Source organism: Mobula hypostoma, chromosome 6, assembly GCF_963921235.1.
Source record: "Mobula hypostoma chromosome 6, sMobHyp1.1, whole genome shotgun sequence".
Classification (NCBI taxonomy): Eukaryota; Metazoa; Chordata; class Chondrichthyes; order Myliobatiformes; family Myliobatidae; genus Mobula; species Mobula hypostoma.
Genome location: NC_086102.1, coordinates 71,356,864 through 71,382,401, shown reverse-complemented (window position 1 = coordinate 71,382,401; position 25,538 = coordinate 71,356,864). Strand labels below are relative to the sequence as shown.

The following is a 25,538-nucleotide window of genomic DNA, read 5'->3' as shown; positions in this document are numbered from 1 at the left end:
GGTGTAACAGTGCCTATGGGCATGCTTTTTGAATTTTTTAGTATCCTGAACAGCTTTTAGCCAAGTCTTCAATCTGTTTATCTATTTCTGACACGTAGCTCCGGGTGAGACTCTTCATCTTGACTGCACCCAGGTGTCCTTCATGCAGATTTTCTAACGCTCCGATGCGCAGTGTAGAGGGAATCACAACACGAGATCCACACATCATTGTTCTTTGACATACCAACATTTGCTCTCATCTCGCTGAGAACTCTGGAAACATAGGGTTACCATGAGCTGGCCATCCTTGCATGGTGATTTCATAGACTTTTGACAATGTCCGGTCATTCTTTGTTTCCCTTTGCATTTCAGAACTTAGTACTGGCAGCTGGTGCACCAATGCGGTGTGGAACACTTCTGCTGGGTCACAGTGTGAAGACTTTTCTTCTTCAGTTGTCAGTGATGGAAGATGTGACAAGCCAACAGCATTGCTGTGTTGTTTGGTGCCCTTCAACTCTATGTCTTAAGAGTTGGGCTCCTAGGAACAGTGTCCAACGTTGTAACCGGGTAGCAGTCATCACTGGAATTCCCTTCCTGGGATTGAAAATGGGCACAAGGAGCTGGTGATCTGTCACTAGCGTAAACTTTTTTCCACAGAAATAGTGGAGGATCTTTATTCCCCATACTAGACTAAGGGCACATAGGTCAATCTGTGCATGGTTGTGTTCTGCACTTGTCAGTGATCTTGAAGCAAATGCAATCGGGTGTTCAGATACATCTTTCAAAATGGCTCCAATGCCATAAAGGGATGCATCACATGCCAGTCTGAAGGGCAGAGATGGGTCATAATGGGTGAGCAATTCATTGGATGTTAGACCATAAGACATAGGAGCAGAATTAGGCCAATCATCCCATCCAGTCTGCTCCACCATTCCATAATGGCTGATCCCAGATCAACCCTATACACCTGCCTTCTTAGCATATCCTTTGATGTCCTGACTGATCAGGAAACTACCAACTTCTGCCTTAAATATATCCATGGACTTGGTCTCTACTGCAGTCTGTGGCAGAGAATTCCACAGATTCATTACTCTCTGGCTAAAAAATTTCCTCTTCACCTCTGTTCTAAAAAGTTGGCCTTCAATTTTCAGGCTGTGCCCTCTAGTTCTGGATACCACCACCATAGGAAACATCCATGTTATCTAGCCCTTTCAAAATTCATTAGGTTATTAGCCTCTTTGTTTCCTTGAATCACATCTTTTTCACATCTTTCTGACCTGTAATAGTATGTTAAATGAATGCAGCACTGTAGCAAAGTTTGGGAGAAACCGATGGTAGTAGTTTATAAGGCCCAAGTATGACCTGAGTTGTGACACATTTTCTGGTCTTCTCTTGTGACTTCTGTAAGCTGTGCTTGTCAATGACATGTCTCCAATATGAGATTTCATTCTTGAAAAACTCACATTTCTCTTCCTTTGTGCGCAGACGATACTCACTCAGCCTGGTTCTGGAGGTGCTCTTCATCATTTCTGCCAGTGACAATGATATCATCAAAGTAACATTGTGTTCCTGGGATATCTTGGAGCACTTGGTTCATTGCTCTTTGCCAAATTGCTGGAACTGATGCATTGCCAAAGACAAGAAACGATTATACTGGAATAGTCCCTTGTGAGTGTTGATTTTGAGGAACTTCCTGCTTGACTCCTCAATCTCCAGTTGCATATAGGCTGTGACAAGTTGATCTTTGAAAACCTCTCCTGTCTGCCAAAGATGCCAAGTTGTCTTCTATTAGTGGCAGCCGATACTGCACGGTACACAGCACCGTGTTGATGCTCACCTTGAAATCCCGACATATGCGAATGGCTCTGGCCTACCCTTTCTTGATCACTGGGACAATGGACATGGCCCAATCACTCCACTCAACCTTGGAGAAAATTCCAGACACCTTCAAGCTCTGCAGTTCAGCATCCACTTTAGGATGTAATACATAAGGCACTGGATGCACTTTATGGAATCTTGGTGTTGCTGTTTCATCCAGTTCATTTCTGGCCTTCATGCCTTTGAGTATACCAATCCCTTTCTCAAACACCTTCTCACTAGTATGAAGCAGCTGTGTCAGTCTCTGGTTAGTGCTACCACTTTGGCTGCCGTTATCTGTTGATGCCACACTGTGAGCTCTGATTGTGTGCCAGTCTAGTTGGATTTTTCTCAACCATTCACATCTGAAAAGTGCTGGCCTTCCACTTTTCAATACATACAGTTCAAACTGCTGTGTTTGGCCTCCATGCATCACATTCACCTTCGGTTTGCCTTTGGGGACACATATTCACCTGGGTAGGTCTTTAGATTCACTGAGGTCTTCATGAATAGTATCTTAGAAAACAATCTCTTGTAGTCAACAGTCTGTTGAAGTTATAGACAAATCTGACCCTGTATCCAGCTCCATTTCCAGTTTTATGCCAGACAAATCAATTGTGATATAGATGATTTTGTATCTGCTTCACTTGTACTATGCAATTCTAGGCATAACAATTCACCTTTGTCAGACTCTATGTTGTCTGATTCTGTTTTACATTCAGCAACTTTATGTTTTTGCTTAATTTCCTGTTTGAGATTTTTCACTTGGTTGTGCTTTTTGTCTGCCTTGCACAGTCTCTCTATGTGACCTTGTCTGTGAGACTTTCTGCAGAACTTTTCTTTAAATCAACAGTTATCTGCATCATGAGAGGATTTGCCACATTGATAACACCTTTGGCTTTTTGCACCATTCAGGGACATTTTGTGCATTTCTCATTCTAACCTCCTTTTCTGTCATTCTGCTGCATCCTCTGCTGCAGTCTCTTAACGATATTGCAATGGTCAATGCCCATTCTAAGGTTAGAGCCCTTTCTGCCAGTAGCCTCATTTGAGTGCTTTGACTACATATGCCACACCCAAGCTTGTCCCTTAATGCATCAGAAAGTCCATTTCTAAAGTCACAGTACTGGGAAAGTTTGCACAGTTCTGCAATGTATTCACAAAGGCTTTCGTCTTTTGACTGGTTCCTTTTGTGATTTCTAAATTTCTCAGCTATTACCAGTGGTTTAGGACTCAAATAATTTTGTAACATTGTAACAATTTTGTCCAACATCTTTCTTGCTGGCCTTTCCGTGGTTACTAGGTTGTGAAGGAGACTATGCGTCTTTGCATCCATCAAGCTAAGTGTAGAGGCTTTCTTTTGCTCCTCCACGTTGTTCGCGTTACAATACGATCCAACCCTCTCGATATATGACTTCTGGCCTTCATTAGCACTATCAAATTCGTGAACTTTCCTGACTGAAGCCATCACCATGTTATTTTCACTTTAAATTCAGTGTGTCTTTCACTGTTACTCATGCATTCCTTTGTTAGCGTCCATGACAGCTTTCTCATGTGTTTAACTCTCGCTGTTTTGTCCCATAATTGTCGGAGCAGTTAATAATATTTTCTGACATTCAGGTTTATATTCGTTGCCAATTTGGATTGGATTAACTAAAAGCACATACATGGGAGATGTCTTCAACTGGTGTACTCACATTGTAGTGAGAGAGAGAATAATGTGCATATGTAGACAACAGCACATGGGCAGACAACAGATCAATATATAGTGCTGGGGGGGGTCATTAGTCTAAAATAAATAGAAGAAGTAGATCCATACATTACAGATGCCATGATGACATAGTGGTTAGCACAACACTTTACAGTACAGGTGACCCGGGTTCAATTCCTGCTGCTTCCTGTAAAGAGTTTGTACATTCTCCTCGTGACTGTGTAGATTTGGGTAATCTGGTTTCCTCCCACAGTCCAATGATGTACGGGCTTAGTTGGTTATTGTAAATTGTCCCATGATTTGGAAATTGTCCTGTGATTGTAAAGTGTCCTCGGTTTAAAATCGAGGGACTGCTGGGCAGCATGCCTCAAAAGGTCAGAAGGGCCTATTCCAAGCTATATCTCAATTTAAAAAAGAGGGCATTTATCTCCTCGAGGATTGCGAATCTTTAAATTTTCTGCCCTGGAATTCTGTGCCTGTCAGGATCATGGATATATTCAAGGCTGAAATAAAAACACAATTAAATTGTATGGAAGCATCAGGAGAGTGAAGTTGAGGTGGAAGCTTAGTCATAATTTGCTTGCATTGCAGAGAATCAGTTTGGGTTGTGCATTCTATTCCTGTGTCAATTCCATATTTCTTCATTGGAATGCACTTGAAACTATGAGTTTGCCGATGCAGTCAAGTACATATTCATAAACTCTGGAAGAGCAGAGTTTAATGAGGGAAGGACAAATCAACTTAGTATAATATTTCATTTTGCAATTTCTAAAGCTAATTGGACCACCTGATTCTGATGAAATCACCCAAGTAGCTAGACTCCATTCTATCCGGCTTCGATCAGTCTCTTCCCCCCTATATCTGCAACACGTCATGTGCTCTCAATCACCTCAACAACTTTCAATCCCCTGGTCCTGACCACCTCATTTTCACCATGGATGGTCAGTCTCTATACAGTTCTGTCCTCCATCAAGAAGGCCTTAAAATTCTTTGCTTCTTTCCTGACAAAATACCCAACCAGTTCCTCTCTACTGCCACCCTCCTCCATCTGGCAAAACTGGTCCTCACACTCAACAAATTCTTCTTTGGCTCCTCCCACTTCCTCCAAGCTCAAGGGGTAACCATGGACACCAGATAGGCTCCAGTATGCCTGCCTTTTCGTTGGCTATGTGGAGCAGACCATAGTCCAAACCTTCCCAGGTAATGTTCCCCAACTCTTTCTGTGCTCTATTGATGACAACATCAGTGCTGCTTCAAGCACCCATGCTGAGATTGTCATTTTCATCCACTTTGTCTCCAACTTCCACCCTGGCTTTAAATTCACTTGGTTCATTTCTGACGCCTCTCTCTCCTTTCTCCATTTCTAGAGACAAACTGTCTACCAACATCTTTTATAGATGTACCGATTCCCACAGCTATCTTGACTACACATTTTCCCACACTGTCTCATGTTAAAATGCTATTCCCTTTTCTCATTTCCTTTATCTCCACCGCATCTGTTCCCAGGATGAGGCTTTCCTTTCAGGACATCAGAGATGTCTTCCATCTCCAAAGAATGGGGATTTCCTTACTCCACCATTGATGCTGCCCTCTCCTGCATCTCCTCCATTTCCCAGACATCGGTGCTAGCACATCTTCCCACCACTTTAACAAGGATAGAGTTCCTCTTGTCCTCACCTACCATCCCATGAGCCTTCGCCTCTAATACATCATTCTCTGCAACCTCTGCCATCTTCAACAGGATCCTACCACCAAACGCAACCTTCACTGTCTTCATTGGGATCCTACCTCCCACTCTCCACTTTCCACAGGGATCACTCCTCCATGATCCCCTTGTCTGCTCATCCCTCCCCTCTGAGATCTCCCCTCTGGAACATATCCCTGCAAGAGACAAAAATGCTACACCTTCCCATTCACTCCCTCCCTCACCTGCAAATTTGTTGGGGTTGTCTATTGTATCCAGCGCTTGCAACGTGGCCTCCTCTACTTTTGTGAGACCCGACGTAAATAGGGGGATAGCTTAGTCGAACACCTCCGCTCCATCTGCAAAAAGCAGAATTTCCCACGGCCAACAATTTTAATTCTGATCCCCATTTGCGGTCAGTCCACGGCTTCCTCTTCTGCCATGAAAAAGTAACTCTCCAGGGTGGAAGAGCAACACCTCATATCCAGTCTAGGTAGCCACCAACCTGATGCCGTTCACATTGATTTCTCCCTTCTGTAACTTTTAATTTTTTTTTCCTTTTTTCTTTTTTCTTACCGCTTCCCTATTCTTATACTCCCCACTCTTACCTCTTCTCACGCACCTGTCACCTCCTCTTGGACCCCCTCCTTCTTTCACTTCTTTCATGGCTCACTCCCTTCTCCTATCAGATTCCTTCTCTCTGCCCCTTTACCTTTCAAACCCACCCAGGCGTCGCCTATCACCTTCTAGCTGGTGCCCCCTCCTTTTTATTCTGGAGTCTACCCCCTTCCTTTCCAGTCCTGATGAGGGGTCTCAGCCCGAAACGTCAACTGTTTATTCTTTTTCACGGATGCTGCCTGAGCTGCTGAGATCCTCCAGCATTTTGTGTGTATTGCTCTGCATTTCCAGCCTCTGCAGAATCTCTTGTGTTTATCACCCAGATATGTTTTCCTTACTTTTTTCTAAGCTGGTTAGAAAGCTGAGAATCTCCCATCTTAGGGTCACCTATTTAATCATCTACAGCTCTGCTCAAGGTGACACTTCCTCCAGAAACAATGTTTTTGTTGTTTCATCGCGCTCAAATAAAATGAAAACCGACAAGTTCCCACAATAGACAGCTGATTGGCATCATTCCTAGACCTGGGCAGAAGAGAAACACCATCTCTCAAACTCTCTGCTATTGGTATTGGTTTAATTTTGTCACATATACTGAAATACAAAGAAAAAGCTGGTTTGTAGGCCATCATACACACCATCAACACACACAGTATACCGATATAGTGAAAAGAAGACAGATTGCAGAATATAATTCAATAATTTAATAGTTCCACTTAATATCAGGGAATGTATACAATATACACCCTGAAATCCTCAGGCTTCGCAGACATCCTCAAAGCAGAAGAACAAACCCGAAAAAAATGAATGACAGGAAAACGTAAGAACCCCAAAGCCCCCTTCCTCCCTTCCACGCACAGTTACAGTTACAGAGAAAGTGCAGTGCAGGTAAACAAATAGGTGCAAAGGTTGTTTCAAAGTTAATTAGGAGAACAAGAACTCAACTTTAGCATATGAGTGGTCCATTCAAGAGTATGATAACAACAGGATAGAAACTGCTCTCGAGTCTGGTGGAGTGTACTCTCAAGTTTTTAAACCTTCTGCCTAACACGGGATGGGAAAAGAGGGTATGGATGGGGTGGAAGGGGGTCTTGATTAGTTTGGCTGTTTTCATGAGGCAGAAGGAAGTGTAGACAGAGTCAACAGGAGGGGGGCCGGTTTGCATTTATAATCCTCTGTAATTACTTGCGGCCTCAGGCAGAGCAGTTGCCACACCAAGCTGTGATACATCCAGACACAATGCTTTCTCTGATGCTTCTAAAAAATTGGTAAGAATCCTCAAGGGCTTGCTGAATTTCCTAACCATTCTGAACTACTGGATGATGGCCTCCCACACTTCTCCACTCTAATGTCAAAAGTTTAGCCCTTCATTGGCTAATTAATGTCTCAATATTTGAAAGTTGCCACTGACCTTGATGAATGTGAGTCACACAGATCTAGCAAACCCTATGGCGGTAACATCCCCTTTTCCAGTTCCTGCTGTTGTAAGATGTCAGATTCCTGGCACCTGCAGCTGTGATGTCTTAAGCTGGCTGAGCAGCCCACTACAATACAGAACTATTAATTAACTTGTGTAACATTAGATGGCGTACTAAATGAAGAGCAGAACATAAACATTTGATTAAAATGGAAGCTGAAGTATCAAAACATTATGAAATATATACTTTTAAATCTATCGTTTGAATTATTCACATGAGGAAACTGCAATACCCATCTATAAAATTCCTTTTTTTTTAGTGTGCCATTAAAGCCCAATTAGTCTTCATATGACTACACAAAAGATTTTCAGGGCAGGTTTGTAAAATATTAAATTTACTTCAGATCGAATGATTTCACCTTGCTTGTGGTGAAGAGCTATACTCAGCATTAACATTTTAGATCACCGACGATTTAAGATTTCTTCATTATGCTAGGCTTCATGAAATTCCCAGTATTCCTTAGAGTTACACATAGTAATAACAGTGAGTTCTGATAATTTCACCATCACCATAACTGCAACTTTTAAAATGTCAACTGCACCAAGATCCTTCAAAATAGATTTTCATGAGAATTCATCCATTAACAGAATTTATCTTCTCTCTATATTGTACAATATTACAAACACAAATATTTGGAACTAATGTTAAAACTGTACAATCTAAATAATAAGAGAGAATAATTAATCTGCTTAATTCCAGTGTCTCTATGATCCTGCTTCATCTTACGTCTTAACCAACTAAACAGTCAGCTGATCAATATGATTGCTTTGCCTAATATTTAGTCCAATTAAATGTGAAACAAGAAAACCTGATAGATGTGTACAAGATAATGAGAGGCATTGATCATGTGGATAGTCAGAGGCTTTTTCCCAGGGTTGAAATGACTAGCACGAGAGGGTATAGTTTTAAGGTGCTTGGAAGTAGGTACAGAGGAGATGCCGGGGTAAGTTTTCTTACGCAGAGAGTGGTGAGTGAGTGGAATGGGCTGCCGGTGGTGGTGGTGGAGGCAGAAACGATTGGGTCTTTTAAGAGGTTCCTGGATAGGTACATGGAGCTGAGAAAATAGAGGGTTATGGGTAAGCCTAGGTAGTTCTAAGGTAAGGACATGTTCGGCACAGCTTTGTGGGCCGAAGGTCCTGTATTATGCTTTAGGTTTTCTATGTTCTATGTTCTATGTTCCATGTTCTAAGAAAATATTTAAATGTGAAACCCATATACATTGTTTTAATTGAACTAAACATTAGTCCAGCTAAATATGAAATTGGACCACTGAGGCTGATGTTGAACTTCACATTGTAGACAATGTCAGCCTGAGTTCACATTCACTTCACTTCAAGACTCTGACTGAATCTGTTAAACAAGGTTGCAATATTAAAATAACCAATCTCACAAATTTGGATCACACAGACCCTTCTAGGTATCTCTTTGTTCCTTTGTCCTTCCTTTGGATTTGAGGTCAATTAGTTAGTGAGAACTGCTGGCCAGTAACCGAGCCTTCTCTTATATCCCATCAAATTTATTTTGAAGTTTCATTGTTTAACTCAACAATGAGTTTAGATCACTAAGAACACAAAAATATTGGGTAAAATTAAAACAGGCTCTTAAAACATTAATTTGATACGAGACGTCAACTAAATTCCTCAGACTGAGAAAGATGCTGTTAGTTAGCAACCATAACAAAAATATTTTATAACAGTAAATTCTCTCAATATCAACTTAATGCATGGTAGAGAGTAAGAGTAAATAAAGAGAGAAAGTACAAATAAATTCACAAGAAACTGAGCTAGAATTAATGATAGAAATTTAAAGCGAAACAGAAAACGTTGAAAAAATGTGAGATACTTCTATGTTAGCTGAACACACATGTTACAACAGCATATGCGGGAGATACTAATCAAACATTCTCAAGAAATTCTAGTCACAAGAAAGATTATGTGGAATAATTGCTTATTGATAGCGTTCAAAATGCAAAATCAGCATTTGCTAGAACAATCTTGTAGAGAACCAAAGAATAACTAGTTTACACACAATTAATTTATTTTATGGTATCTGTCAGACATTTTGACATGACAAGACAAGACAACAAGCTCTCAGACTTTGGAACAACATAAGCAGGATTGTGCTGGCTACGGGAAGCAAAAATATCCCAGAAGAATCAGCAAAATATACCCAGTTGGCAGTTTATTAGGTACACGTGCATGTTAATGCAAATATCTCATCAGCCAATCACGTGGAAACATCTCAATGCATAAAATCATGCAGACATGGTCAAGAGGTTCAACAGTTGTTGAGACCAAGCATTAGAATGGGGATGAAATGTGATCTAAATGATTTGACAATGGAATGATTATAGTGCCAGACGGGGTGATCTGAGTATATCAGAAACTGGGGTTTTCACACACAACAGACTTCAGAGTTTACAGAGAATAGTGGAAAAAAAAATACAAAAAAAAAACTAGCAAGTGGCAGTTCTGTTGGTGAAAATGAGAGAATAGCCAGACTGGTTTAAGCTGACAGGAAGGCTACAGTAACTCAAATAACCATACGTTTCAGCAGTGGTGTGCAGAAGAATATCACTGAATGTACAACACGTTGAGCCTCAAAGTGTACGGACTACAGCAGCAGAAGACCAAGAACATACACTCAGCGGCCACTTTATTAGGTTCAGGAGGTATCTAATAAACTGGCCACGAAGTGCATATGCAATGGATAAGGAAGATTTTCTGGGTGGAACCCATGCTAGGTTCAGTTTAACATTCTGGATGGTTCCCCAAAAAAAAGTCAAAGGGAAAGATGAGAATTAGTTTTATTTTCAGGCATATGTCATGAAAAGCATTGTTGGGTAACAGCACTACAGTGCAAGACATAAAGGTTACTGTAAGTTATAAAAAAAAAATTAATTAATGGTGTGAAAGATGAATAAAGAGGTGGTATTCATGGGCTCATGGACTGTTCAGAAATCTGATGACAGAGGGGCTGAAGCTGTTCTTAAAGCATTGAGAGTGGGGCTTGATGCTCCTGTACTTCCTCCCTGATAGCAGTAACGAGAAGCAAGCGTGTCTCAGGTAGTGAGTATCGGTAATGATGGATGCTGCCTTTGTGAAGATATCCTTGATGGTTGGGAGGCTTGCGACCATGATGAAACTAGCTGAATCTATAACCTTCCACAATTGTTTTTGATCCTGCACAATAGAACCTGGTGGTGATGCAGCCAATCAAAATGCTCTCCATTGTAGAAATTCGCTAGAGTCTTTGCTGACATATCTGATCTCTTCAAACTCCTGATGAAGTATAGCCATTAGCATGCCTTCTTCGTGATTGTATCAATGTATTGTCTCTGAGATAGATATTCTGAGAATTGGTGCCCTGGAACTTGAGGCTTTCCATTGCTGACCTCTCAATGAGGACTGATGTGTGTTCTCCTTACTTCCCCTTCCCGAAGTCCAAAGTCAATTCCTTGATCTTATTGATGCTGAGTGTGAGGTTGCTGCTGTGACACCACTCAACCAGGCAATCTATCTGACTTCTGTACGCCTCCCCCTCACCATCTGAGATTCTGTCAATAACAGTGGCATCATCGGTGAATTTATAGATGGCATTTGCAATGTGCTTAGCTACACAGGCGTGGGTGTAGAGAGAGTAGAGCAGCGAGCTAAGCACGCATCATTGATGTACGCCAGGAGGAGATGTTATTTCCCATCTACGTTGACTATGGTCTCCTGATTGAGGAAGTCAAGGATCCAGTTGCAGAGGAAGGTACAGAGGCTCATGTCTTGAAGCTTATTGATTAGTATTGAGGGATTAGTGGTGTTGAACGCTGAGCTGTAATCAATAAACAGCAGCCTGACTTAGTTGTTGCTGTTATCCAGGTGGTCCAAAGCTGAGCGGAGAGCCAGTGAGATTGCATCCACTATTGACCTATTGTGGTGATATGCAAATTACAGTTGGTCCAGGACCCGGCTGGTGGCGTAGTGGCATCAGTGCTGGACTTCGGGACGAAAGGTCCCAAGTTCTAATCTTGCAGGCTCCCCTGCACACTTTCCATCCGTGCTGGCTTACAAGCTGGTGATCTCTTTGGAAACTCACCCGGCAGAAGGCAATGGCAAACTACTGCTGTAACTTGCCTCGTATGCGGTTCCCCACTACGTCAGAGAGGCGTGGAGGGAAATCGTCCTCTAATCGGAGAAAGTCCGGATGCGACGTACCTTTCCTTTCCTTTTTTAGATCCTTACTTATCCAGGAGTTAATTCTAGCTGTTAGGTTTCACCCTGCCTCAGCTGTCAAGTCTCCAATTGTATCTCTAACTTCACATGGAATTGTCTTTTTGCTTGCAAAATGCCCTACCACAGGTCATACCTGGACTTCTTGTAGGGTTCTGGATATCTGGTTTTGAACTCTACAGATCTAGCCCTCAGCAGATGGTGAATCTCCTGGTTCATCCATGGTTTCAGATCTAGGTCTGTCTGTTCTTGAAGGCACACACTCATCCTGGTAGGTCTTCATGAAGTCCATGATGACTGTGGCATATTTGTTCAGATCCAAAGATGAATCCTTGAATGGTCCAGTCACCAGTTCAAAGCAGTCCTATCAGCACTCCTCCACCTCCCTTGACCACATCTTTTTGAGCCTCTCCATTGGTGCTGTGGTCCTCCAACTCTAGCTATACTTTGGGAGTAGAGGTGCAGCCGATGATCAGAATTGCCAAACTGTGGGTGTGGAATGACACAGTAAATATTCTTCATGGTGGTGTAACAGTGATCAAGTGTGTTGGCTCCTCTGGTACTACAGGGGATATCTTGGTGGTGGTTTAGACTATAAGGCCATAAGACATAGGAGCAGAATTAGGCCATTCAGCCTATCAAGTCCGTTCCACCATTTCATCATGATCGATTTCGGATCCCTGTCCTGACCAATCAGAAATCTATCAACTTACGCTTTAAATATACCCATGGAATTGGCCTCCACCACAGTTTGTGGCAGCTTATTCCACAAATTCACTACTCTTTAGCTAAAAAAATTCCTCTTTACTTCTGTTCCAAAAGGTTGCCCCTCAATTTTGATGCTGTGCCCCCTAGTTCTGGATACACCCACCAGAGGAAGCATCCTCTCGATAGCCATTTAATGTAGTCCTTTCAACATTCAGTAAGTTTCAATGAGATCCCCCTCATTCTTCTAAATTTCAATGAGTACAGGCCCAAATCTGCCAAACACTCCTCATATGTTAACCCCTTTATTCCCGGATCCATCCTCGTGAAACTCCTCTGGACTCTCTCCAATGATAATCCATCCTTTCTGAGATAAGGGGCCCAAAACTGTTGACAATACTCCAAGTGTGGCCTGACTAGTGTCTTATAAAGCTTCAGCATTATCTCCTTGTTTTCATATTCTATTCCCATTGAAATAAGTACCAACATTGCATTTGCCTTCTTTACCACAGTCTCAACCTGTGAATTAACCTTTTGGGAGTCTTGCGTGAGAATTCCTACATCTCTTTGTACCTCAGACATTTGAATGTTCTCCCCATTTACTGTAGATAATAGTCTGCACTATTTTTCATTTTACCAAATTGAATTATCATACATTTCCCAACACTGTATTCCACCCGCCACTTTTTGTCCAAGTCCTACTGCGATCGCGTTGCTTCCTCTGCACCACCTACCCCTCCATCTATCTTCGTATCATCTGCAAACTTTGCCACAAAGCCATCAATTCCACAATCTAAATAAATGACAAAAAATGTGAAAAGTAGCAGTCCCAATACTGACCTCTGAGGAACACCACAAATCATTGGCAGCCAACCAGAAAAGGCCCCTTTTATTACCATTCACTACCTCCTGCCTGACAGCTATTCCTCTATCCATGCTTATATATTTCCCATAACACAATAGGATTTATCTTGTTAAGCAACCTCATGTGAGGCACCTTATCAAATGCCTTCTGAAAATCTAAGTGACATCCACTGCCTCTCCATTGTCCACCTTGCTTTTTAATTCTTCGAAGAATTCCAACGGAGTTGTCAGGCAATGTTTCCTTTCACAGAAACCATGCTGATGATGACTTATTTTATCAAGTGTTCCAAAACCTCATCCTTAATAATGGACCCCAATGCTTTCACAACTACTGAGGTTAGACTAACTGGCCTATAATTTCCTCCCTTTTGTCTTCCTCCCTTTTTAAAGACTTGAGTGACATTTGCAATTTTACAGTCCTCCAGAACCATGCCAGACTCAAGTGATTCTTGAAAAATCATAACACAATCCTGCTCTGCTTCTCATTAAGATCATAGCTGATCTTCTACTCACTAATCCCATTTCACTTAATTGCAATACTATCTGAAGATCTTGAATATACTCATCAACAGAGCTTCCACCGTCCTCCTGGGTACTGAATTCAAAAGATTTACACCTCTCTGGGTTGTTATTTTATTTCTCATCCCGCTTGGTGGCACAATAATATCAGCGCCGGACTCCGGAGCAAAGGTTCCTGAGTTCGAATCCAAGTCAGGATGATTGTCGAGCTAGCAACTCGGCCTCGTAAAAACAAGAATAGTTTGCGACGGAAACACCATCAAAAGATGGTGCCCTGATAACTCCACTGCTGAGTTAAGGGCCATTCTTCTTCTTCTTCTTCTTTTGTAATGAAGGGCTGGTCCCTTATTTTCAGAATCAGAATTAGAATGAAGTATATTACTGGCATCTGTCGTGAAGTTCGTTGCTTTGTGGCAGTAATACATTGTAATGCGTAATAAATAAAAAGCTATAAATTACAATAAAAATATATATGAATATATAATTAAATAAGTCATGCAAAAAGAGAACAAAACAAAGAAAAAATGAAGTGAGGTATTGTTCATGGGTTCATTGTATAACCATATAACAATTATAGCACAGAAACAGGCCATCTCGGCCCTTCTAGTCCGTGCTGAACTCTTACTCTCACCTAGTCCATTAGAAATCTGATGGCGGAAGGAAAGAAGTTGCTCCTAAAACACTGGGTGTGTGTTTTTAGCTCCTGTACTTCCTCCTTGATGGTAGCAATGAGAAGAGGGCATGTCCTGAGTGATGGGGGTCCTTAATGATGGATGCCACCCTTAAGAGGCTTTGCTCTTTGAAGATGTCCTTGATGGTGGAGCTGGCTGAATTGGCAACTTTCTGCTCTGATCCAGATAATCCTGTCAGAGAAAACATCTACTCAGTCGACCCCCTCAATTTTGTATGTTTTTCATATGTTTCAGAGAGATTTGCTATCATCCTTCTAAACACAAGGGACTACAGGCCCAGCCTATTTAATATCTTATGTGACAAATTATTGAATAACGTAAACTCATTGAGTCTTCTCTCAACAACATCCTTGAGTTTGCAGTGATCAAAAATCTAAATCAGGCCAATTGCATAAGTACTGAAGCTGAAAGAACTTACCTCATGAATTTCCAAAGATATCCACCATTTCTAGCATACTGGTCAAAGATCTGATGGCATACTCTCTGCTTGCCTAGATACTTGCAACAACAACAATACAGAAAACCTGATGGCATTCGGGATAAAACTTCCTGCCTGAATCACGTCCCATCTATCACCCTAAGCATTCATTCATTCCATTTACATTGGCATGGCAGCCGTATGCCAAGGCATCTCCCAAGTTCCATCACCTAGAAGGACAAAGGAAGTAGATGGCAAGGGATGCTGTTATATACAAAGTTGCAGACTATTAAACCTTCAAAGATAAAACACAATTCTTTTTTTGTATTGTGCATAAATGCAGAAACTTTCTACAGCACGGCTCTGGAGGTACCTTTACCATAAAGACTGCAGCACTTTGAGAAGGTTCCTCAACACTATAATGACAAGAGGAATTAAGGACAGGAAATATAAGCTGGACTCAACAGAAAATCCTGGGTCCTGAATGAATAAAAAATAAACACAAGCCACTGTTCTCATAAATCCAAGCTGATGACTGTTGTAACATCCAAACTTCTATTGTGTTCACTTACAATATTATTTAAAAAAGCCAATCAATTATGCTATTCAATCAGAATGATCAATTTTAATATATTTCTTTTGTTTCTGAATATTGCAATGAACCCGAGTCCTTAAACAACATTCCATTATTTGCATAACTAAGAAAATATCACCATAGTGTTTCTATCAAGTATCATGATGACTCTCAAATATTTTCCATCTGGCCAAGGACCTTCTGAATATTTAATCCTTCCAGCATCTGCACAATATGTTCCAAAAGAAGAGGACACGGGACTCACTGAAGGATGAATTGTGTATTGTTATTACAATATAACACATGCATTGCATGTGATTTTTACATTAATTTTCTTAGAGAAGAAGGGCAACAAGTACAAATTCTAAATGCTGGTAATCAATATCAACACACACAAAACTCTGGAGGAGCTCAGCAGGTCAGGCAGCATTAATGGAAATGAATAAACAGTCAGTGTTCAGGCTGGGACACCTCATCAGGACTGGAAAGGAAGGGGGAAGATGCCGGAATAAGTAGGGAGAGAGGAAGGAGGACAAGCTAGAAGGCAATAGGCAAAGCCAGGAAAAATACTGGAAAAGGATGAATCTGAAGGGAGGGGAGAGTGAACCATGGGAGAAAGGGAAGAAGGAGGGGCACTAGGGAGAAGTGATGGGTAGGAGAGGAGATGAGGTAAGAGGCCAGAGTGGGGAATAGAAGAGGGAAGGAAGAGGGGTAAAGAAAAACAATATGACTGAAGGAATCAATATTCATGCCATCAGGTTGGAGGCTACATAGAAGGAATTTGAGGAGTTGTCCCTCCAACCTGAGAGTGGCCTCATTGTGACATAAGAGGAAGCCATGGACCGACATGTCAGAACATGGATGGTGATAGGAATTAAAATGGTTGGCCACCAGAAAATTCTGCTTTTGGTGGATGGAGAGGAGGTGCTCGACAAAGCGGTCCCCAAATTTATGTCAGGTCTCAACAATGTAGAGGAGGCTGCATTGTCAGCAAATGAAACAATGAATGATTTCTTTTACAACCCAAGAGCTGTGAGATGCTTTCACAGGAAACGTTACATGCCAGCTTGATGCTAGCTAATGGTTGCAAGAAACTGTGATGTTGAATGATACATCCTGAAACCCTCGCAGACCTGTTGTACGCATCAGTGTTCGAATAGTAATCGGTTAGGCTAGTTGGTGTGCTTATGTTTTTCCTTCTGTCATTTGTGGGTAAACACTGGGTATTCAGTGATATTAATAGGAAATATGGTATGTAGTTTAGCACCTCCATGAATTCTTACGTTTTTATTGTTAGAAATATGTTAAATATTGATTCACTGTACTTCCATCAACAATTTCATGTGAGACATTGTTTTCAGTGATGAGCCTGCTCAAGTCTAATTATAAGAGGAGACTTAACTGATGAACATCGTGCTCTGTGCATAGCTCTCAAAATGTGTCATCGTTAATGCAGCAACAAAAGTCTCACTGGGAGTAAAAGTGTGTTTACTTTTCTTTCCTTTATCTTATATGAATACATAACAGCTTATAAAATTCATGAACGTGTTTCCTCTGTTACTTGTGAGGTACAATAACAATACTATAGAGAAATTATGCTATTATTTAATTGTCTTTTTAAAAGATTAATATTAATAATGTTTGAACAAGTTTTCTAAAATGCTTGTTTTATTTCAATTGGCCTCTGTTAAACTTTTAGTAAAACAGTGAATGCATGTAAATAAGCTCCGTAAAAATGTCCATAATTATTGTTATAAATTCATTAATCAATGTTAATCTCTTCTCAAAATTACCATGGCACGTTTTTTAGATTATTAACACAAGAGATTCAGCAGTTGCTGGAAATCCAGAGCAACACCCACAAAATGCTAAAGGAACTCAGCAGGTCAGGCGACATCTATGAAATGAATAAACAGTCAGTGTCTTGAGCTGAGACCCTTCATCAGGATTGGAAAGGAAGGGGAAAGATGTCAGAATAAAAAGGTGGGAGGGAGGGAAGGAGGACAAGCTAGAAAGTGATAGGAGAAGTCAGATGGAAGGCAAAAGTAAAGGGCAGGAGAAAAAGGAATCTGATAGGGGAGGAGAGTGGACCATGGGAGAAAGGGAAAAAGGAGGGGAACCAGGGGGAGGTAAGAGGCAGGAGAGGATAAAAGGTAACTTCTTCTTCAAGGACAGGACATTAGAGATGTCCCCCTTCTTCAAAGAACAGGGTTTCCCTTTCCCTACTACTGACGCTGCCTCACCACATCTCCTCCATTTCCCAGACATGGGTTTTCAACCCATCTTCTCACCACCTTAACAGGGATAGATTTCCTCCTGTCCTCCCCTACCACCCCATGAGCCTTTGCATCCCAACACATCATTCTCCACAACTTCCACCATCTTCAATGGGATACTACCACCAAACACATCTTTTCTTCCTTCACATCCCATGCTTCACTTTCTGCAGGGATTACTCCCACCATGATTCCCTTGTCCATTCGTCCCTCCCCACTAATCTCCCTTCTGGTACATATCCCTGCAAGCAAGAGAAATGCTAGACCTGCCAAGTGACCTCTTGCCTCACCTCTATTCAGGGCCCCAAGCAGTTCCTCTAAGTGTGGCCATGCTTCACCTAATCTGTTGGGGTCTTCTATTGTACATGGTGCTTCCAATGCGGTCTCCTCTACATTACTGAGACCGGACACAAATTGGGAGACCCTTTCATTGAGCACCCCCACTCTATCAGCAAAAGGCAGAATTTCCCGGTGGCCAAACATTTTAATTCCTATCCCCAAACCCCTTCTGATATGTTGGTCTGTGGCCTCCTCTTCCATCTTCTGCCATGACCAGGCCACTTGCAGGGTGCAGGAGCAACACCTCAAATTCATCGAAGTAGCCTCCAACCTGATGGCATGAATATTGGTTCCTTATTCCGTTTTTTTTCTTTTCCTATCCCCCCCTTCCCTCTTATTCCAGCACCCACTCCAGCTTCTTACTGCTTATCATCCCCTGCCTCTCACCTCCCCCTGGTATCCTTCTTTCTTCCCTTTCTCCCATGGTCCACTCTCCTCTGCTATCAGGTTCCTTCTTCTTCAGCCTTCTACCATTCCAACCCACCTGGCTTCACCCACCACCTTCTAGCGAGTCCTCCATCCCCTTTTATTCTGGTGTCTTCCCCTCTTCCTTCCCAGTCCTGATGAAGGGTCTCAACTCAGAAGTTCGACTGTGTGTTCATTTCCATAAATGCTGCCTGACCTATAAAATTTCTCCAGCATTTTGTGTCTGATTTTAGATTATCAGCAGTTTGGGCACACACTCTCAAAAAGGTTTGCCACCCCTGTGTTTTACATTCTAAACATGACCACACAATCCCCATTGAACACATCCCTTGCAGCCTCTTGCCCTTCTCTTCTGGCTACTTCTGATCTTCCCAGGGCCGCATGACTGACACATCTCTCTGCTTTGCTACTTTTCTCGTCCATCTGTCCACCTTGCACTGATGTTCTAAAATAACAAAAACTAGCACATGATGAGATGTTCAGGGATGCAGCAGGGTGGGAAAGTTCCTTGTGCAAAGTAGAAATACCATCAGAAATTAATCGACTGAATGGCTGATTTGCTGCACTGTAAGCTCTATTGCAGTAATCAGACAATAATCTCCCTCTCCAATTCACTTCCATGAATATTAGTCAACCTCGTTTCTTTCAGTGCCTGTACCGACCCTTTCCATTTCTAGCGTGGTGTCTTCTTATTTATAGTTCCTCACCTCTGAACTGATGCCTGTTGTTTTTAAATATCTTCCATCCACTCAGCTTTGCCAGTTTGTCTTCCCTGGTTGTCAGCCATGCTCTGAAATGTCAATAATATCTATATTCTCATTGACCTGTGAGCCTCAAGCTGATGAAGGTGGCCATGATCCAGAACGTTTCCTGCAACTGCCAGTCAAAGGAAAACACTGCAATAATTGGGAAAACAGAAGACGGTGACACATTGGCGCAGCAGTTGGTGCTGCTGCTTCATACCTCAAAGGATCCATATTTGATCCTATCCCTGGAAGCTGTCAGTACAGAGCTTGTACAAAGCTCCTCTCCCAAAGGCATATTGGTAGGTTAATTGACTCCTGTAAATGACTATTTACTAAAGGTTAGTGGCAAAAGAAATTAGAAAGGCAATTGATAGTTGAAGGCAAGCAAGTTAAATGGGTGTAAGAAAATGGGGGAATACAAGTGATGGGTTTGCTTCTCTGGACTCAATGGGTTTCAAGTCTCCTTGGGCTGACAAATACAGTAAGTCACAAATATTTCTGATGCTGTATACTAACTACAGCCCAAGGCAATGAATCTTATATGGAGGGAATTTGTCGCAGTAGATTTGAAAGAATTTAGGAATGTTTCCATATCTCTTGGTTACTACATTCCCTGAAAGACTTAGTTCATTTTGATTCAAACTGATGAAGTGCATGAAGTATGGATTTTGCTAAGTCCCTTTTCAACAAAAGTGAGGGACTATTTAATATTTTTCAAGGGTTTGGAGTTCTCCCCAAGGCGATAAATTCTTTGTTGAGAATGTGATTTAGATGTGTGTTTACTGTTGTTCAACTGCTTCCTGTACGTATTAAGGAAAACTTAACATTTATTTGAATTTTTACAAGCTGAAATGTCTGCTTTCTTGTGGACAATAGTAGAGTGAATCACAAATTTCAATTAGCAATATCTTTAATGGTGGTCTTTAAAAATCATAGTAGTGATACATCTGACAAAAGTGGCCAAGTAAAAACATGCTCTCCGACAACCTGTACAAATAAAACTAAATTAATTTCTGCATCCTTAGATGCTGGAAGAAGATGAACCAACACAGAGCATTTTATTGTTTAACTTCTCAGAACAGCGGATTATTTTGTGTACATTGGGATTCTTCTGCATTGTTTGCCCCACAATAATGTAATGCAAGCTTTAACATTGCGCTCATTACTGTTTGAGTATTGCACCTCAGCCCTTCTTAGTGACATAATTGAACATAAGACTGGGAGATGATAAGATGAAGCAAAAGAACATTTTTCAATTGCCGAAATTCAGAGAGCTGATCTGGGTATTTTCTTATAACATATTCTTGTGGAAGGTGACTAAATAAGGTGAAAATTTGCATGACCTCTTTGCCTTCCATTACTCTCCACAACACTAAAGTAATTATAACAAAACTTTAGGAACCACCTCATTGGCATCAATTGCCACTTCAAACATCCAAACTGCTTTCTTTCTACTTGATTCTAGTGATTTGTTGTTTTTAGCTCTTTTGACTGAGACTGGAAATGGTATCATATGAGCTACAAAAACAGGGAAAGCACTGCAGAGGTTTTTGGCAACTTCTTTGGCTGACATCACAGGACCCTCAGCTTCACCGATTTCATTTTTAGCTCAAACCGATTAGTGTTTGTGAAGAGTCATGATTGTGGATTCATGGTGAAAGGAACAACTGTGTTCTATACCATTATGAAACTCAACTGCCCTCTGCCAGTAAGTCTGCCCTTCACTTGTACCTGCATACCTTCTCACTGAAGGAAGTCTCATAACTGTTGGGATCCACGTTCAAAGGGATTTTAAGGCATTCTGAATCAGTCGAGTCAATCAAAGACACTGCTGTTGTTTACATGCTCCACAGCAATCTCTTTAATAGGTTGACTGAAAGTTCAACATTCCGTTCATCATTTTGTGATAAATAGTACTACTATTAACTTTTCCAGCCTTGATTATCCATATGGTATTCTTAGAATTTGTGATTTTCTTTGTTATGGGATTTTGTTATGACAGTCTCTGGAGAGAAAGCTTTTGAAGGTGTTCTCCATATGCACCTCACACTGAATGTGTAATGTCTGAGTTTATGCCTGATCTCAACCAAAATTAACATTATAATCATGATTTAAACTTTGAACATGCATCCCTGATGTTGGACTGAATCATATGCTCTTTGCAGATATGAGAAGTTTGAACATTTTTGTCAAGCTTGTTTTTGCTTTATAACATAATGCCAAGAATTGATGAAACAATATATTGAAATGCAAGCAACAAAATGTCTCTATTTTCTATTGTGGACGATAATTGATTACAGCCCTAATGACAGCTAAGCAGATACACGTATTATGCATTTCGAGATTTTCTCTAGAATCAGCTGAAACAAGGAATAATGCAGAGAAGATGGAACAAAATATAAATACTATAAAGCGAAAGCAATGAATACTTACCGGTGAGACTGCCGTACTGTCCTGTCATCAAATCATCAACATCCTTCTAACGACAGATGAATAAAGTTCGGCAAGAAACCCACAACATGTGAGTTTTAATTATTACTAAATAAAGGCTGCAACCCTATAAAACCAAAAAAGAGAATAAATGGAAGAAGTTTCTTCTGGTCCTGCTCATCAGGAAGATGTGCAGTGTGTGCCCTGTCTTCTTGCGACTGAAATACTGAGCAAGCAGAATTCTGCAGGCTGCAAAAGCCAGCTCTGCAAATGCCTGTTACGCCTGTGCAGAGGCTTCTTAAAGCCGCACCGTTAAAGATATGCTGACAGCCCAGAAGCACTTAGTCACACATTCTTTTTTAATAATAGTCTCTTTTAGTATGACTTAGATACAAAATGTAGTGACAGAGTTAGGTCAGGTGTATGTAAAGACCGTCATTTAATAACGAAAATTACAGTCAGTAAAATTGGAACAGTTCGACATTTTTTGTTGCATTTGCTTAATCCAGAATAAATTAAATCCTATCATAGCTGCACTTCTCACATACCCACATAAGAGTATGAATGGCACAAAAGAGTCACAGTGTATTCAAGTGAAAATGTGCCCTTCTGATACAATGTGCGATTTACATATAAATAACAACTTAACATGCACTCATTTCTGAACATGTAGTACAAATAAATTTGATTTAACTTCACTGCACATGAATTGTCAAAACAAAACTAAAGGAGTTCAGCAGACAACAACTGGTAACCAGTGCATGGATGAGATCTGGTCACAGAGATTGGCTTGCACCTTTTGAGAACCCGACATCCCAGGACTTACCTTGTAGGTAGTCCCGTTGTTGAGTGGTAGTACAAGCCTAAACCAGTGGCAGCAATGCCCATCCTGCTGCATACACTACCAGCTTCCCTGCAATCCACTGCTAGATTCCGGTTGGACTACAATAGAGCAACATGAACTTCCACTGGCGTCCCACCTCTCAGCTTCACCAGGCTAAAAATAGCCTAGACCTAAACAAAGGAATGGGAGAAGTCAGCTCCCAGAAGAAAGGGAAATAAATATTTTACAATTTATCTTACACTGCGTGCTTGAATGTTCTCTGTTTTCTTTTAGCGTGTGTTTGTGTGTGTGTGTATGTTTTATTATTTTCGCTTCAAAGAGCAGTTAGTTTTAATGTTTTTACATTAACATGAGAGTTTGACTGTTTGTGAAGGTCAAAGGCATTGGTGGTGATCAAGGCCATTCAGTGAATGCAGCCATCTTGTTTCTCTCAGGCAGCCCCTTTGCTGTACTCTGGGGTTCTTTGAGAGTGACTACACCCCAGAATATACTGGAACAAGCAGCATAGCGCAGGGGCTCAGTACAGGCAAAGGCCAACCATGCAATTGTAGAGCATGAATATAACCCATTGCTTTGGACTGACAAGAAAAAGAAAGGTTTGAACCTCGTGCTGTTTTTCATTCAGATTGATTTCGTTCTCTCAGTTGAGATTACAGAGGAGTTGGCCAAAGTTGATTGGAAGGGGACACCAGTGGGAACTACAGCAGAAGAGCAATGCCTGGAGTTTCTGGGAGCAATTCAGAAAGCACAGGATACAATCATCCCAAAAATGAAGAAGTATTCTAAAGGAAGAATGAAACAACTGTGGTTGACAAAAGAAGTCAAGGACAACACAAAAGCAAAAGAGAGCTTTATAATATAACAAAAATTATTGTGAAAGTAAAGGATTGAGAAGCTATTAAAAACCCACAGAAGGCAACTAAAAAAGCCATAAAAAGAGAAAAGATGAAATTCGAAGATAAGTTAGAAATGGTATAAAAGATGATGCAAAAGGTATTTTCAGATATAAAGTATAAAGATCAAAAGAGAGATGAAAGTGGATATCAGATCACTGAGAAAAGTGCTGGGGAGGTAATAATGGGGACAAAGAAAGGGTGGGTGAATTTAATAAGTATTTTGCATTAGTCTTCACTGTGGAAGATACTTGCAAAGTGACAGAAGTGAGAGAGTGTCAGTGAAGAGGTGAGTGTCATTGCTGTCACTAGGGAGAAGGTGCTTGGGAAGCTGAAAAGTTTGAAGGTAGATAATCCACCTGGAGGAGATGGACTACACCCCAGGGTTCTGAAAGAGGTAGCTGACAAGATTGTGAAGACATTAGTTCAAAGGTTCAAAGCTCCATTTTATTGTCAAAGCATACATGTACAATACAACTCTGATATTTATCTTCTCCAGATAGCCATAAAATACAGAAAAAGCATGGGAGTCATTGAAAGAAAAGACATCAACTCCTCCCCCCACAAAAAAGGAAAAAGAAACAAAAGTTGCAAACCCCAATCCACTCAACCCCTCCCTCACACAAAAAATAACGGCAGCTAGAACATCAAACCCCAAACCCCCAACCCCCTCCTTCGCAAAAAGAAGTGACAACAACATCAAACCCACAACACACTCCCTTGAAAAAAAGAACATTAGTAATGGTCTTTCAAGAATCACTAGATTTTGGAATAGTGCTGGAGGAATGGAAAATGGCAAATGACCAAAAAAGGAAATTATAGGCCAGTTAGCCTGACTTCAGTGGTTGGAAAGATATTGGAGTCCATTTTAAAGGGTAAAGTTTTGTGGTACTTGGGGGCACATGACAAAATAGGCTTAACATACATAGAACATAGAACATAGAATAATACAGCATAGTACAGGCCCTTTGGCCCACATTGTTGTGCCAACCCTCAAACCCTGCCTCCCATATAACCCCCACCTTAAATTCCTCCATATACCTATCTAGTAGTCTCTCAAATATCACTAGTGTATCTGCCTCCACCACTGACTCAGGCAGTGCATTCCACGCATCAACCACTCTCTGAGTAAAAAACCTTCCTCTAATATCCCCTTGAACTTTCCACCACTTACCTTAAAGCCATGTCCTCTTGTACTGAGCAGTGGTGCCCTGAGGAAGAGGTGCTGGCTATCCACTCTATTAATCCAGCATGGTTTCCTTAAAGGAAATTCTTCAAAATTTCTGACAAAGCTTTTGGAATTCTTTGAGGAAATAGCAAGTAGGATAGACAAAAGAGAGTTGGTGGATATTGTTTATTTGGATGTTCAGAAGGCCTTTCACAAGGTGCCACACATGGCAAGATAAGATCCCATGATATTATTGGAAAGATACTAACATGGATAGAAGATTGGCTGTCTGGCAGAAGGTGAAGAGTGTGAATAAAGGGGGCCTTTCCTGGTTGGCTGCCAGTGATTAGTGGTGTTTGGCAGGGGATGGTGTTGGGACAGCTTCTTTTCACATTATATGTTAATAATTTGGATGAAGGAATTGATGGCCTCGTGGCAAAGTTTGCGGACTTGGCCAAAAAGAAGGTGGAAAGGCAGGTGATGTTGAGGAAGACATTTTGGGAGAATGGGCAAAGAAGTGGCAGATGGAACATAGTGTATGGAAGTGCATGGTCCTGCACTTAGGTAGAAGAAATAAAGGTATGGACTATAGTCTAAATGGGGAAAAATTCAAAAACAAAGAGTCAAAGGGAATTATGAGTCCTCATGCAGGATTCCCTAAAGGTTAACTTGTGGGTTGAGTCAGTGGTAAGGAAGGCATATGCAATGTTAGCATTCATTTTAAGAGGACTAGAATACAAAAGCAAGGATGCTTTAGAAGGTATTGGCCAGACCACACTTGGAATATCGTGAGCAGTTTTATGTCCCCTATCTAAAGAAAGATGTGCTGGCATTTGAGAGGGTTCAGAGGAGGTTCACAAGAATTATCTCAGAAGTGAAAGAGTCAGTGTATGAGGAGCGTTTGATGACTCTGGGCCTGTACTCATTGGAATTTAAAAGAATGAGAGGTGGATCTCATTGAAACCTATGGAATATATGAAAGGCATTGACAGAGTGGACGTGGAGAGGATGTTTGCTATAGTAGAGGAGTCAAGGATCAGAGGGCACAGCCTCAGGATAAAGGTGCATCTATTTAGGACAGAGATGAGGATAAATTTCTT

The 25,538-nt window shown here is 41.2% G+C and overlaps 1 protein-coding gene across 2 annotated transcripts in view; it reads right to left on the bottom strand.

The window, feature by feature from the left end:
• LOC134348100 (galactosylgalactosylxylosylprotein 3-beta-glucuronosyltransferase 1-like) overlaps positions 1-22,391 on the bottom strand; it is a 135,832-nt gene extending 113,441 nt beyond the window's left edge. The window contains exons 1-2 of one of the 2 annotated variants that reach the window (XM_063050975.1): positions 22,360-22,391; positions 21,537-21,660 (exon numbers count right to left, since the gene is read on the bottom strand). The gene's annotated coding sequence lies outside the window, so the exon portion shown is untranslated. Of the gene's footprint in view, positions 1-21,536; positions 21,736-22,359 lie in introns of those variants that run through there. The other variant, XM_063050973.1, reaches the window with a different exon arrangement.
• Between the last annotated feature and the right edge of the window lie 3,147 nt (positions 22,392-25,538).